Below are 16,800 nucleotides of genomic sequence, written 5' to 3' on the forward strand. Positions count from 1 at the left end.
GGTTGGGGTTAATATTCCTGATTCCTGGTTAGGCGAAGCTGCGTCTGCTTTGTGTTGTAAAGTGGGAAAGATTCCTTTCCTTTATCTGGGTCTTCAGATTGGGGGTGATCCGAGACGTTTGAGTTTTTGGGAACCGATGTTGAATCGTATAAAGAATAGATTATCTGGGTGGAAGAGTCGTTTCTTGTCTTTTGGTGGTCGTCTGGTTTTGCTAAAGTCTGTCTTAACCTCTCTACCTGTCTACACTCTTTCCTTCTTCAAAGCTCCCTCAGGTACTATCTCCTCTATTGAATCTCTTTTTATTAAATTTTTTTGGGGGGTTGTGAGGATTCTAGGAAAATTTCTTGGGTTAATTGGAACTCTATTTGCTTAAGTAAGGAGAGTGGAGGTTTGGGGGTCAGGCGTTTGAGGGAGTTTAGCCAGGCTCTTTTAGGTAAGTGGTGTTGGAGGATGCTAGTGGACAGAGAGGGGTTGTGGTTTAGAGTGTTAGCAGCTCGTTATGGGATTGAGGGAGGTAGACTTCGAGATGGTGGTAGGAGAGGGTCCTTGTGGTGGAGGGAGATAGCGCGTATTAGGGATGGAGGGAGTGAGCCAGGGGGGAGGTGGTTTCAGGAGCAGGTTGTGAAGAGGGTGGGGGACGGGTCAGATACTTTTTTCTGGACCGATCCCTTGGTGGATGAGATTCCTTTGTGTCAGCGGTTTGGGCGCCTGTTTGAGTTGGCTGAAACCAAATCGCGTACGGTAGCAGAGATGTTTGCTTTAGGGTGGGGTGAGGGAGGCGAGGCGTGGGTGTGGCGGCGGCAGCTGAGGGCATGGGAGGAGGAGATGTTGGGGGAGTGTCAGTCTTTACTTCTTAACATCTTTTTGCAGGCTCATTCATTTGATAGGTGGCAGTGGCGCCCTGATCCTGACACAGGTTATTCTGTTAGAGGAGCATATCAGCTTCTTACTTCTCATGTTTCGGTTACTATGGATGAGGCGGATAAGCTCATTTGGCACCCTCAGGTTCCTTTGAAGGTTTCCATCTTCGCATGGCGTTTATTGCGTGATAGGTTGCCTACGAAAGTAAACCTGGTTACTCGAGGTGTTTTATCTTCTACAGCTCACTCATGCATTTTTGGATGTGGAGAGGCCGAGTCAGCCTATCACTTATTTATCTCATGCAGTACTGTTGGTTCTCTTTGGGATTTAGTGCGTTCGTGGATTGGTATTCCTATGGTGGGTTTCACTACTCTGCGTGACCATTTTGTTCAGTTTGCATCTTCAGCAGGTGGCTCTCGCGCGCGTCGATCATTTTTACAGCTCATATGGCTTGCTTGCGTTTGGGTTGTATGGACGGAGCGAAACTATCGGTTGTTCACAGGATCAGCAGATACACCCCATATTTTGTTGGACAAGATCAAGCTTTTCTCTTTTAGGTGGTTGAAGACGACGAGTGTTACGTTATCTTATAACTACCATAGCTGGTGGTCTAGTCCTATGATTTGTTTGGGCTTTGTATGATTGATTATGTTTTTGTTTCTATGACTCTTTATAAAATTCTGTAGCATATCTTGGCACGTCTTGTGCTGGGAAGGCTGTTGTGGTAATATATCTCATTTTAGCTTTTTCAAAAAAAAATAATACTATAATAAAGTTAGTTAGTATCAAACTTACTAATTATCCTAAATATTTTTAATAAAATTTCTAATTTTTGATTAAAAATATACACAAGACCATTATTTTTATTTTTATTTTTTTGACTTAACACAAAACCATTTATTTGTGACTAAAACAAAAAAAAATATTGAATAAATAAGTTTACAATAAATAATTAACACAATAATTTCACTTATATTTTAACAATATTATATAATAAATAATATAGTGACAAATTCAAATATCGAATAAAATTCAATAAACCAATCTTTAAACTAGTAACTAAAAGAAAATGCTAAATTTTACGGAAAGCCTGGGCAAGAGAGAGAAGAATGAATCTCGGCCACTTAATTCATCTCCAACTGCCCCATCCGTTTATTTATTTGTTTGTTTATTTTATACAAGATCAATTCTTGCCTTTCTTGCATGTAGTTTTCGTAAGAAATAGAATAACTAAATACTATTTACTAAATCGGTTAGCAAAATAAAATAATATTTTTTTAAAAAAATATTATTATTCATAATAGTAATGATTCTTTTTTATGAAAAAATATAAAAAAACAAAAAAAAATTAGTACAATGCATATAAATAATCAAACTGTGTTTTTTTTTTAAGAAATAATTTTCTATAAAATACAATAATCGACAAATAACTTTTTGATTTATAACAAATAATTATTAATTTATTGAATTAGAAGTATATTTTAATTTATCAATGTACTATAGAATCTCTTTTTTTAAAGGGCAATTTATAAATATTAAGACATCATTAATGTCTCTTGTAAAAAAAAAACATCATTAATGTCTAAAAGTTATCTATATAAAAGCTATAATAATATTAACTTTTTAATTTTTTACGTATACATCAAAGGCCAACCACCTATGTTTGGTTGGTATAAATGTAACACAGATGGAGCTTCATTGGGTAATCCTGGTATTGCTGCTTGTTCTGGTATTTTTAGAAACCATAGAGGTGAAATGGTTAGTTGTTTTTCCAAGCATTTGGGGTTGGCTAATGCTTTGTTTGCGGAAGCAATGAGGGTCATTCTTGCTGTTGAACATGCATATGCTCAGAATTGGTCTCATCTTTGGATAGAAAGTGATTCTAAACTAGTCTCCTTGGCCTTTAAATCTCCGAATATCATTCCTTGGAAACTAAAAAACAGATGGATGAACTGTATATACATGACTAGAAACATGAACTTCATTATATCTCACATCTATAGGGAGGGCAATCATTGTGCAGACAAACTTGCTAATCTCGGGTTATCTTTGCAAGGTTTCACATGGTGGACATCTGCTCCAGTTGAAATTAGGGAAGATTTAACTAGAAATAGGTTAGGTTTTTCTTATTTTAGATGTTGCTAGCTAGTTGTTTTGTTTCCTTTGTTGAGGGTTTAGGCTTGGTCCCCCTCTTTTGTATCCCACTTTTTATTTTTATCTATGAAAAAAAAAAAGGCCAACCTTGAGTAAAAAAAAAAGTAACCTATATATGATGCGTGGAAAAAAATTTATGCATTTTCGTTTAAAATAAAATTAGTGTACACTGTACACCTTTATAATTTGGAGACGATTGCTACATGAGGAGTTTGTTTGGAAAGAAAAAATCACTTTTTAAAATATGCTCTCTTTTGCATGTAGAGAAATTTATAGACGCAAAGCATATAGACACAACTTTAGGCATACTCACATAAATTAAAAAATTAAAAGAAAAATAAAATGATCATATCAATCAATATCACTTTAATAATTTTTTCTTTAATTTTTAAACTTTTTTGTGTGCGCGCCTAAACAAAATTTATTAATTGTTGTGCACTGTCGGTGTAAAGATTCTTTACACATACATCCAATGATGCGTTGCCACATCATTTAATGAATGTGACACATCATGTGTTTTTAAATACCATACATGATGTGTCAGTATATTATTAACTTTACACTGACGGTGCATATAAATTAAATTCTTTTATTTATTTATATTTTTCATAATTATTCCCCATCCAGTGCGTCCAACATTGAAGCATAATCCACCCACAAACATAGAAAACAAATGGTGAATTGTTGTGGTAATAGATTCACTCCGGTTAGGCACAAAGGGTTAAAAAAAATTAAATTCACTATGTTAATTATTATGTTAGTTCTTTTACATATTAAACTCTGAACTTCTAACTCATTTAACTCTCAGTTCAATTAGTTTAACCAGTTGAGCTACTCATTTCATCCCGACTGACACAAAGGGTTAGATGATTCTATTAATATTATTTTTAAAAATGCATCATCTCTAACTACTATTTCGTATTCTTTTCATCACAATTAATTGTTCATTTTAGCAAGTTATAAAATAAACACATTGTTGTTCCTTATGCTTACAAATTAGAAAGTGAACCTCCAAAACATAAAATGTTAAGTAATAACCTGAGGCGGCACAAAGACTGTTCTTAGAAATTTATCCGCTATATATTTTCACAAATTTCCCAAAATTTAATAGATCCTTTCCAATATGGAGGTAAAAGAACAACTTAAAATTGACAAACACATAAAATGCAATCATGAAGAACTCAATTTTTGTTGGTTTTTCTGTTTATGTATATACATATGGACTGGGCAATGGGCTTAAAGGCAAAATCAAACTAGCCCAATTAATATGAGAAAGGAAACAGGCCCAAAACAATTAAATTCTAAGTGTCCATTTGGCGATATAAGGCCTGGGCGAGGTAGACAATGAAGGATACCGCCCATAGGATGGATTTACACACGATAACAAAATATCTTCATCCTCCTCTGCCTTAGCGATTACTTAGGAATGAAGAAACCAACTCCTTGAAACTGCCATGGCTTGGAGACCAAGGTTTTATTCCTACTTTCACGCTGCATCACCGGAAAAGGCGCTGAATACCGGATTTTTAGGAGCCCTTGCTTGGAGAAGAAGACTAGAAGCTCTATAAATAGCTCCTTACTTTCATTTGTTCAGGAGATCGATTTCTGACTTATCAAACTCCCAGGGTTGTTGGGATTGAACTGAGTGTAATCACACCATTTGATCAATAATACAAACCCCCTCGTTTTTTACCAGAACATTTTGGCGCCCACCGTGGGGCTGCGGTAAAATCATTTGATCCCAGCCTATCACAGCAACTAGACGAAAAATCAAACATCTTCACATGGCTGGAGAACACGAAAACCACGACAACTCTAACGTTAACACCCTGCAAGCCGCCGTCGTAGAGATTCGGCGCTTACAAACTCAGATTGCGGCCATAGAAGCCGAAAGAACTAATGAGAAAGAGAAGGCGAAATTGACTTTGGAGGAGGAGGAGGGAGAGGGCGTCATGGACGTACAACCCTTAGCACAGCACCTGTGGGATGCCCAAGTGGTGGAAGCAATCAAGGTTCCTCACCTTCCTACCTTCGACGGAAAGACGGATCCAAGGGAGCACCTGATGGCAATTGGGACACAAACTGCCATAATCAATGCTCCGGAACATCTAAAGTGTAAATTACTAGCCGGCACCTTCAAGGATGTCGCCCTGCGTTGGTACATGAACCTTCCAAGAAACTCAATTGAGAGTTATGCTGACTTTCATAAAAAATTTATTCACCAGTTCGCTGGATCGAAACACGTGAAAGTCACATCAACCAGTCTTTTCTCCATCCGCCAAAACCCTGGCGAGTCATTGCGTAACTTCCTCGCCAGATTTAGCGAAGCCACCATCAAAGTCTCAAATCCAAATCAGGAGATGTTTGTGGCAGCCTTCCACAATGGGCTAAGAGCGGGACATTTCAATGAGTCCTTAGCCCAAAAGCCAGCCTCGTCGATGCAAGAGGTGAACAAGAGGGCGGAGTGTTATATCAAGGGCGAAGAAAGTAACGCCGAGAAAAGGCAAAGAGACGTCAAGGAGAAGGAATACGTGGGCCGTGCCACTAGAGCGCCCGAACACCCACGACCAAAATCGGGGGGCCACCAAGGAGACCCATGGCAGAGGCACCATGGGAAACCCTACCGCCAACCGCCCAGAAGAGAATTCAGGAATCATCCCGCCAATGAAGACTTCACGCCATTAAACGCCTCAAAGGTTTACGTCTTAAATGAGATTCTGGCCACTGGTTTGGCAAACCTCCCCCCAAGGAGAACCAGTAACATCCCCATGGGGCTGGACGATAACGCCTGGTGCGCATATCACAGGTGTAGAGGTCACTCCACGGAGAAATGCTTCCGCCTAAGAGATTTGATCGAAGAACTAATCAAAAGCGGACACCTTCGCAAATTTATTGACGACGCCGCCCAAGGGCGGGTTGTCGTGCCAAAAGTTCCCCGGCAGGAGCCACGAGACCCTCCTGGGCCAAACAGAGAGCCTCCCAAGGGGAGAATCTCCGTGAATACAATAGCGGGGGGATTCTCAGGCGGGGGCGAATCAAGCTCAGCAAGGAAAAGGTATGTACGCCGAGCCATCTCGGAGATATACCTCATAAGTCAACCTCAGCCATTAGACGTACCGGATTTGGCATTCACAGCAAAAGATGGTTTGGAGGTAGCACCCCATGACGATGATCCCTTAGTGATACAAGTCCAAATTTTGAACTGTGATGTAAAAAGAGTATTGATAGATTCGGGGAGTTCAGCGGACATTATGTACTGGGAAGCTTTCAAGGCCATGCAATTAGCAGAAGAGCAATTGCAACCATACTCCGGAACCCTGGTTGGGTTCTCTGGCGAACAAGTGGACGTAATGGGTTACGCCTCCCTTCTTACCACGTTTGGAGAAGGCAGCAACGCCAAAACTATCAAAGTGCGATATCTGGTAGTTAAAACTCCTTTTACCTCCTATAATATTATTATAGGAAGACCCGCCTTTAACGCATTAGGGGCGGCCATGTCCACTTTATACCTAGCAATAAAATACCCCCTCGAGAATGGGGGAGTAGGAACAGTACGGGGCGATCAGATTCTCGCCAAGAAGTGCTACGAGTCCAGCTTAAAAATACGACACCGAACTTCCAGCGCAAGCGGGAAATTCGAAAGAAGACAAGCCGCAATTCCAGGCGGCATAAACATGATAGAGAGCGCAGATATGGATCCAAGGGAGGAATTCCAAGATCGAAGGGTAAGCCCTATAGAAGACCTGGAGCAGGTTCAAATTGGCGATTACCCTCACCAGACAACTAGCTTGGGAACAGCGTTGCCCAGCGAGGAGAGGAGACGAATCATCAAAATCTTGAAGGATAACGCTGACCTATTCGCATGGAAACCTTCAGATATGCCAGGGATTGACGAAGGGGTGATAACACATAAACTCTCAATATCACCCAGCACAAAACCAGTTTCCCAAAGAAAAAGGAAGGTGGGAGAAGAAAGGCGAGTCGCTATAGCAGAGGAAGTAGAGAAACTAAAGGAAGCAGGATTCATCGAAGAAATAAAATATCCCTCATGGTTGGCAAATGTCGTCATGGTGAAAAAGGCCAACGGGAAGTGGAGAATGTGCGTGGACTTCACAGACTTAAACAAGGCGTGTCCCAAAGATCCATATCCCCTACCTAACATAGACAGGTTAATTGATGGCGCCTCGGGGTGTAAGATGCTGAGTTTTATGGACGCCTACTCCGGATATAATCAAATAAAGATGAACCCCTCCGACGCCCGCCATACAGCCTTTATGTCGAATACCTGCAACTATTTTTACAACGTCATGCCTTTTGGACTGAAGAATGCGGGAGCAACATACCAAAGGTTGATGGACAGGGTTTTTGCTGAGCAAATAGGGAAGAATTTAGAGGTATATATCGACGACATGGTAGTAAAAACTTCCGAGGGAAGTCGCCATGATGATGATCTGTTGGACATCATGGGATCAGTAAGAAAGTACAACATGAGACTAAACCCAGCAAAGTGTTCCTTTGGGGTACAAGCCGGAAAATTCTTAGGGTTTATGCTCACCAGCAGAGGAATAGAGGCTAACCCCGAAAAATGCCAAGCCATCATAGACATGAGGAGCCCTACATCCGTGAAAGAAGTACAGACCTTGACAGGCAGAATAGCCGCACTATCCAGATTCCTATCATGTGCGGGCGAAAAGGGTTTCCACTTCTTCGCATCTCTTAGGAAAAATGAGAGATTTTCCTGGACGCCAGAATGCGAAGAAGCCTTCAAACAACTAAAAGAGTTCCTGGCATCACCGCCCATCTTGACACGCCCATTACCAGGTAACACCCTTTACCTATATCTCGCAGTCTCGGATAGAGCTTTGAGTTCAGCTCTAGTTCAAGAAATAGAGGGCGAAGAAAAACCTATATATTTTGTAAGTAGAACCTTAAGGGGAGCAGAAACAAGGTATCAAAGAATAGAGAGGTTATCTCTCGCGGTAGTTGTCACAGCCAGAAAGTTAAGGCAGTATTTTCAAAGCCACCAGGTAATTGTTAAAACAGATTACCCTATCAAGAATGTCCTCCGAAAGCCAGACTTGGCAGGAAGAATGGTGGCGTGGTCCGTGGAATTATCGGAATTTGACATCACCTTCTCACCTAGAGGGGCCATTAAGTCACAAAGACTAGCTGATTTTGTATTGGAGATGTCTACTCCGCCAACAACAGAGAAAACGGCGTTTTGGACACTCTCAGTTGACGGGGCCTCCAATGTGCGAGGAAGTGGAGCCGGAATAGTACTGGAAGGACCGGATGGCGTGATGATAGAACAATCGCTACGTTTCGCCTTCAAAGCTAGCAACAACCAAGCGGAATACGAGGCTTTGATAGCAGGAATGAAGTTGGCAAGCGATATGGAGGTAAAAGAGCTAAAGGCCATGAGTGATTCCCAGCTGGTAACCAACCAAGTATCAGGGAAGTTTCAAACGAAAGAGCCGCAGTTAATCAAATACGTGGAGAAGGTGCAAAACCTAGCTAAGCATTTCGATTCGTTCGAATTGGTTTACGTTCCCCGCGAACAAAACATGAGAGCAGATCTATTGTCAAAATTGGCGAGCACCAAAAAACCAGGAAGCCATAGAACCGTTATCCAAGAAACCATAAAAACTCCCAGCATCGACGGGGAAGAGGTAATGATGGTAATAGAAGAAGAAGACTGGAGATCGCCCATTATCCGGTACCTCCAAAAGGATGAGCTCCCGAAAGAAAGGGAAAAGGCTTTAAAATTGAGGAAAATGGCGGCATGGTATTCAATGGTAGGGGATAAGCTATATAAGAGAGGATTCGCGTCCCCCCTCCTTTTATGCGTCAGTACTGAAGAAGCCAAGCGCATCATGAATGAAGTACACGAAGGATCATGTGGTAGTCATATCGGTTCAAGAGCATTAGCAGGAAAGATATTGAGAGCAGGATTTTACTGGCCAGATATACATGATGATACCGCCATGTATGTAAGAAACTGTGACAAATGCCAAAGACACGCCAACCTGCATCACGTTCCGGGGGAGCCACTGAAGTCGGTGTTATCCCCTTGGCCCTTTTTCATGTGGGGTGTAGATATCGTTGGTCCATTTCCGGTTGGCTATAAACAAGCGCGATGGATCATCGTCGCCGTAGACTACTTTACAAAATGGATTGAAGCAGAGCCGGTATCCAGCATCTCGGCGGAACAGGTAAAAATCTTTTATTGGAAGAAAATCATCTGCAGATTTGGATTGCCCAAATACATCGTATCCGACAACGGTACACAGTTCGCCAGCGAAAAGGTCGTTGAATTCTGTCAAAGCAAAGGAATAAAAAACACCTTTATATCAGTGGAGCATCCACAAGCTAACGGACAAGCAGAGTCAGCAAATAAGGTGATACTAAGAGCCTTAAAAAGAAGGCTAGATAGTAAAGGCGAAGCTTGGGTAGCCCACATCTCACCCATCCTCTGGTCGTATCACACCACTCCCCAATCCTCGACAGGAGAAGCGCCATTTACAATGGTCTATGGTTCGGACGCGATGATCCCGGTGGAAATAAATCCTCCTAGTTGGCGCAGAGAAACCACGACGCAGGAAGAGAACGACAGAGCTCTGGAAGAGAACCTAGACATGATCGAGGAAAGAAGAGAAAGAGCGCATTTCAGGGAATTCGCCATAAAGCAAAGAGCCGCTAGGCGTTATAATACGAGAGTCAAACAAAGGAGTTTTCAAGAAGGCGACCTGGTGCTGAAAAGACCTATGGGAAAGGATAAAGGAGGAAAGTTCGCAGCAAACTGGGAAGGTCCCTTTCGGGTGCAAGAAGCTTTCGAAGGAGGAGCATATCGCCTAGAGACCATGGAAGGAAAAATCCTCCCAAGGACATGGAACGTAGCAAACCTAAAGTTCTACTATAGCTAATCACGGAGCATCACTTTATCGGTGGAAGAATAAGTAAAACCATTCTCTTCTTTTAGCAATATTTTTAAATGATGTATAAGAACCATTTTCATAAATGAATAAAAAACAATGAGACACTCTTTTCCCCTGTTTCAACGGGGGTTTTTATCGAGGCTCATTGAATTTCAAAATTCTAGTAGTTTATATCTTCCTGCATATCCCAAAATATTTGCGTCAATAAAGGTCAACCTGATTAAGTTACGGGCTCTGAACCAACAAAAATGGTTATCTCAAACTTGAGCTCTGAATCTTTATTTAAAGATCAACTCAGATGTGAGCGCTGAACCAAAAACAAGGGTTACAGTGCCTTGGCGTCACCTACGAGTTGGGTACGTCAGAAAAAAAATAAAATAAATATTATTAAACAAGGGTTACAGTGCCTTGGCGTCACCTACGAGTTGGGTACGTCAGAAAAAAAATAAATATTATTAAACAAGGGTTACAGTGCCTTGGCGTCACCTACGAGTTGGGTACGTCAGAAAAAAAAATAAATATTATTAAACAAGGGTTACAGTGCCTTGGCGTCACCTACGAGTTGGGTACGTCAAAAAAAAAAAAAAAAAAAAAAAAAAAAATAATAATAAATAAACAAGGGTTACAGTGCCTTGGCGTCACCTACGAGTTGGGTACGTCAGAAAAAAAAAATAAATATTATTAAACAAGGGTTACAGTGCCTTGGCGTCACCTACGAGTTGGGTACGTCAGAAAAAAAATAATAATAAATAAACAAGGGTTACAGTGCCTTGGCGTTACCTGTAAGTCTTACGAGTTGGGTACGTCAGAAAAAGCAAAATTAAAAAAGGTTGAAAGGCCTTGGCGTTACCTGTAAGTCTTACGAGTTGGGTACGTCAGAAAAAGCAAAATTAAAAAAGGTTGAAAGGCCTTGGCGTTACCTGTAAGTCTTACGAGTTGGGTACGTCAGAAAAAGCAAAATTAAAAAAAGGTTGAAAGGCCTTGGCGTTACCTGTAAGTCTTACGAGTTGGGTACGTCAGAAAAAGAAAAATTAAAAAGGCGAGATTATCAACACCGCCAGAAGAGGCTTATACACAACCAAAGCAGGCGATTCATTATAACGCCAAAAGACAACAGGTATAACGTTATTTGTATCATTTTACAATTATTATAGAAAGTAGAAAATGTCACAGGTGCAAGGACAAAGTTTCCTAGACGAGAACAACAGAAGGCGTTACCTCACAACGTAATGCAAAAATAATCCATAAAGTTATAAAGAGAAGAAATCAGGCGAATAAAGAAATTTATAAAGGACCCAGCCAAGGGGCAAATTGTTCAAAGCCACAACAGGGCATACAAAATAGTTACAAAAAGCCACAGAAGGGCAAGAACAAAAATCATTACAAACAAGATCATATCATTCACTGGGAGGTACATAGGGAACAAGCTTTCCTTCAATAATCTGGTTCATAGCATCAGCCTCAGCTAGGCGCGGGGCGTCGAGGTCTGGGAAAAGAAGCTTGACCTGCTCAAGGGCATAGGCGAAACCTTCCTCGTACTGATTGGCAGCATACAATTGAAGCTCCCTCACGTCAGTTTCCAACCTCTCCTTCTCTTCGCCCAAGGTCCCCACGGAGAACACCGCTGCATCTTTCTCTTTAGAAAGCTTAGAAATCACCTCATCTTGCGCAGCAGCATTCTCTTTCAGCTTGGTCTCGGAGGCGGCATAACTTTCCTTCACCTTCGCCAGCTTATCCTCATACTCCTTCTTCAACCTCTCCGCCTCGCCTTCCTGTTCTTCCTTCAGCTTCTTAATATCATCCTCCAGCTTCGCCTTAGTTTCAGAATACTTCTTCTCAATATCAGCGAGGTTGTCATCAACCATCTTCACTTTTTGCCTCGCCTCCATAACCTCTTGCTCCTGGCGGTTTGTCAACAGATAATTGAGGAGAGTACCCTTGACTTCATACTCTAAGGCTTTCTTCCTCAGGTCTTCCGTCGAAGTGTTGGTGAAGCGAGTCATATCACCCACCATGGTTACTCCTCTCTCAATAAACTCCAGAGGATCGAAGGAGCTCCAGGAAAGGGGCGCAGCATGTTCAGCGTCTTGAGCGGGAGGCTGAGAAGAACTGGAAGCCGCGCCTTTGCCCTTGTCAGCGCCCCCAGCCTTCTGAGTAATCTTCTCAACTTTTTGCTTTTTAGGAGGAGGAGGAGCAACACCCTCGTTCTCCTCTGCTCCAGAAGCCGTCTTTCCCGGGATCTCAACACGGATACGCCCCTCATGCTTCTTCTTGCTCCGCCCTTCCTTCATAGCAGCTTCCTCCACTTGCAGCTTCTTCAGGGGATCAGTCACGGCGACAACAGGATGGGCTCTTTGCTGGCGAGCTTTAGCCAAGAATGCCAGTCTCTCCTCATTAGAAATAGTCCTCATTCTCTCTGCAAAAGTAAAAAGAGACAAAAAAAAACACAAGAGTTAATAACGAGGCGAGATCAACATTAAACAGAAGTAGAAAAATACCAAATGCGTTACTTACGTAAATACTCTGTCAGGGCTTCACTATTACCCTCACACCTAAGAATATCGGCAGTATCCATAAGAGCATATGAGTCAAGGAAGCTGACGGTATCTTGTTCAAAATCACTCAAGGCCTCAAAGACGGCCCCCTTGATAAGCCTAGGGTTATTGGTCCAGTAGAAGGGAAATAAAGGATCTTCTACCTCATCATACATCAAATCCGGGAATTGATCGCCACAGCGAACCCGGAAGAAAGAGTTCTTAAAATTCTTGAAGTTGGAAGCGTACAAACTCAGGAGGCGGCGGTTAGGTTGACTACTAAGGGAGACTAAAGCTTGGGGTTTCAAATTTTTAATGTGGTAGAAGGAGAAAAAGACGCCAATTGAGGGCTCCAGTTCGAAACCTAAGCACATCACCTCGAAGGCTTTGACAAAGGCCCAACTGTTGGGATGAAGTTGGGTAGGGGCGACGTTAAGAACCTTCAACATCTCCGCCTCAAAGGGGGTAAAGGGCAGCCAAATATTGAGGGGTTGGATCACGCCAGTATAAAGGTAGAAATAATGCGGAGGTTTGTCATTCTTAGAAAATACAAACTCATCCTCTCTGACAGGCTCGGTAATAATAGAATCTTCATGTCGAGAGTCGGAAAGTTTGACGGCTTTCCTAAAGCTCCTCACCATTTCCACACTAGTATACTTCGAAGGAACTTCCATGGTGACTGGAGTATAATCAGCAACGACCAGATCTCGACAAGGATTCTTCCGCTTTCCTGTGAAAGAGGAAGGGGAAATTATGACACAATCACTGTCATTACCACTATCACTACTGCTATTACTATCACTACTACTACTCCCCACATCAAAACCCCATAATTCCGAGTAAAACCCTCGGCTATTAAGGACGCCGTTAGCCCTAGTATAGTGGGCGCGAACCTGTTGCGCCCATTCGAAATAACTAGGAGAAGAAATAGGAACCCTCTCCTCATTATCATCTAACTCCCTCAAAATAACCATTTATCCAAACCTAATCAGAAAACTAGGGTTCCTACTCAAGACAGACCAAATCGGCAAAAAGGAGTAAGGTATAAAAGAAAGAATACCTCAAAGGAATTGACAAAGCTTGAAGAAATAAACTGGAAGCGTCCTAATCGTTGAACAAAGGCTTGCTGGATCGAAGAAGGATATGCGAAAGAGAATACTGATTCGCGAGAAGAAATAAGTAAAGGGAAAGAAGAAGCGGAGATACTACTTATAAAGAGGGAAATCTTTTCGTTTTGGTTGAAGTTCAGAAGTCGAAGTAATAAGTACCAAGTCCGCCGTCGGATTAAACACGCGTCAAAAAGCGTGTATCCCGAGAATAAATTTTGGAAGATTTATCGTCAAATAGTTATCACCCTAAAAGGCGAACATGAAGTCGCCTCGAAACACAATGCGCCTCTGGAATCACCACGCCAAAAGTACAAGCCTCGCCTTTTTTGAGCATAACACAAATTAACAGGAAAAACGCTCAAAAAGAGAAAAAATTCAAGATTAAGAAGAAAGCAAAACACAAGAACAATAAATTCAGCCCTAGACCAAAAGTCTTTATTAATTTTGAAAAATAAAGGTACAACGACAGAAAGCAAAATTACAAAGAAAAACTAATCTTGAAAGTCCTATCACTCGGACTCGGAATCTTTTGGCGCAGGCTCAGGGAAAGTCATCTTGGACTCCACGGTGACCCGAGACCCCTCTTCTTCACTGGACGAAGAAGCACGAAGCTCAGGAGGAACGTAGGTCTCCAGAAACGAAACGTAATCCTCATCGCCACTACCAGAATCGGAGGTATCCGAGGAAAGGACGATAACCTCCACCTTTTTGACATCCTTTGACCTTCGGGAGCGAGTGGAGTTGGAAGTAGACACCTCTCCCCTTTTCTTTCTTCGCTGAGGCGGAGCGCTTCCGGCAACAGGTTTTTTCGCATTATTATTTTCCATCATAAAGATTCAAAACAAGATTGATGAAAATTCGAGTTTTAACAGGGGATATTTATAGTCAATATTCAACCTTAACATCGTTATTAACGGCAACAATAAGTGCATGGACGGTCGTAACCATCAAGTTTTGACTGTCTCGATAAATACCACTTTATGTTTCCAAGGAGTCAAAACTTGACCCATTTTAGTTATCGAAGATCGCAAAGGAAGGCGGTACTAAAGGGAACAGAAGAGCAACACGTAAGGGAAAGAAATTGCTTAATATCCAAACTCGTCGCAAAGAAAATACAACGGAAGCAAAGAAACAGAATGAAAATAACAAAGATCCCAAAATACATAAGCAAACTGTAAATACTGGAAAGAAAAGTACAAAACAGAAAGATGAGCAAACAAAAAACTTCACGGCATAGTAGAGCTCCCCAATTCACCAGCATCGGCAACGGCGATACGGTGCATTTCCTCCAATGCCCGTTTCACCCTTTTCGCCTTCACCATGTTTTCTTCAATAGGCTTCAAATCCTCTCTCAGTTCGTTCTGCTTGTCCAATAGGTCCACCAGGGAGTGACGCCTAGAAATCAGCTTAACGACATCGTCCCTGATTTCGCCTTGAAGAGCCCTTTTCCTCTTCACAAGCGGCTTCATCTCCTTGTTCAGCAGCGCCAAACGATCGTCCACTCTCCGTTCCTCGTTGAAGCATATCCCTAGGATCTCCTCCTGCACACCCATGGTTTCTTTCGTGATCTCTATCTGACTGTCGACAGCTTCGGTAACTTCAGCATGGCACTCCTTCACATTTTCCACAACAATCACAAAGGACGCATTATCCTTCAGTTCCTTCTCCAAACGTAACACGCTATCAAGAAAGCGTTTCTCCTCCTTGGTTAGCCTCCAGCAATAATCGTTCAGCTCTTTGACGAACTCGGAGAACTCGCCAAAATCATCCATCAAGTCCTCCGTGCCTAGGGTCAACATACGCCGGAGCCGCTTAATGACGGGGGAAGCCGGGGATTGACCACATTCGAAAGAAGGATTTTTGGGAGACATAACGCTGAAAGGAAAGTTAAGAACTTTGCAGGTAAGAAGGGATGAACTGATTGTTTCATCAAAGTCCCACTTTTATAGACGAAGAGTCTCATAGTGGCAGCATCAGGTGGGGAAACGGTTAATGAGAGTTGCCCAGGAACGTCAGAACGTGCACCAGAGAGTGGGAGAGAAACGCGGTATACCGCGCGCCAAGAATTATGGAGGGAAATTCGAATTGTACTTAAGCATTTCATTCCTACGGATCTCATGCTTGGGGGGCTGTGGACTGGGCAATGGGCTTAAAGGCAAAATCAAACTAGCCCAATTAATATGAGAAAGGAAACAGGCCCAAAACAATTAAATTCTAAGTGTCCATTTGGCGATATAAGGCCTGGGCGAGGTAGACAATGAAGGATACCGCCCATAGGATGGATTTACACACGATAACAAAATATCTTCATCCTCCTCTGCCTTAGCGATTACTTAGGAATGAAGAAACCAACTCCTTGAAACTGCCATGGCTTGGAGACCAAGGTTTTATTCCTACTTTCACGCTGCATCACCGGAAAAGGCGCTGAATACCGGATTTTTAGGAGCCCTTGCTTGGAGAAGAAGACTAGAAGCTCTATAAATAGCTCCTTACTTTCATTTGTTCAGGAGATCGATTTCTGACTTATCAAACTCCCAGGGTTGTTGGGATTGAACTGAGTGTAATCACACCATTTGATCAATAATACAAACCCCCTCGTTTTTTACCAGAACAACATATATAAGCTTTCTTTGTTTTAAGCTTATAGGTCACGTATACATATTTGTTTTAAGTATAGAAATCAATATTGAGCAAGTGAACGTTGGAATGCCAATAATCATTAATTAGGAATTCAAGGCTTAGACAAATTATATATCAGACAGTAGTATATGTTTATATAATTTTTGAAATAAAATAATTAATATAAAAATACAACAAACATATTTTAAAAAATAAAAACAGAGAATATTTTATAAAGTAAACAACCCCTTATTGAGCCAACTACACCAAATCCAAAATTCATCCATTAAATATAGTATACTTGTTCTTTTTCTTCTTTTTGTTTTGTTCTAGGAATGGTTCAAATAACATTCTTTAATGTAGCTTTTGGTTACTTTTCCTTTCCTTATATTTCCTTTTCTTTTGGTGTTTCCTTTTTCCTAAACTAGGTCTATGTCCCCAAACTTTTGTTAAATTGCTTTTATGGATTTTGCTAATAAGTGTTTTAAAAACACCTGTAAAAAATCAAAGATAAAATAATTATCTTCAAAATTTTCTTTAAAAATAATAATAAAGAGAGAGTAAAAAAAATCTAAATAATAATAAAGT

The sequence above is a fragment of the Trifolium pratense genome, linkage group LG2 (assembly GCF_020283565.1).
Source record: "Trifolium pratense cultivar HEN17-A07 linkage group LG2, ARS_RC_1.1, whole genome shotgun sequence".
Classification (NCBI taxonomy): domain Eukaryota; kingdom Viridiplantae; phylum Streptophyta; class Magnoliopsida; order Fabales; family Fabaceae; genus Trifolium; species Trifolium pratense.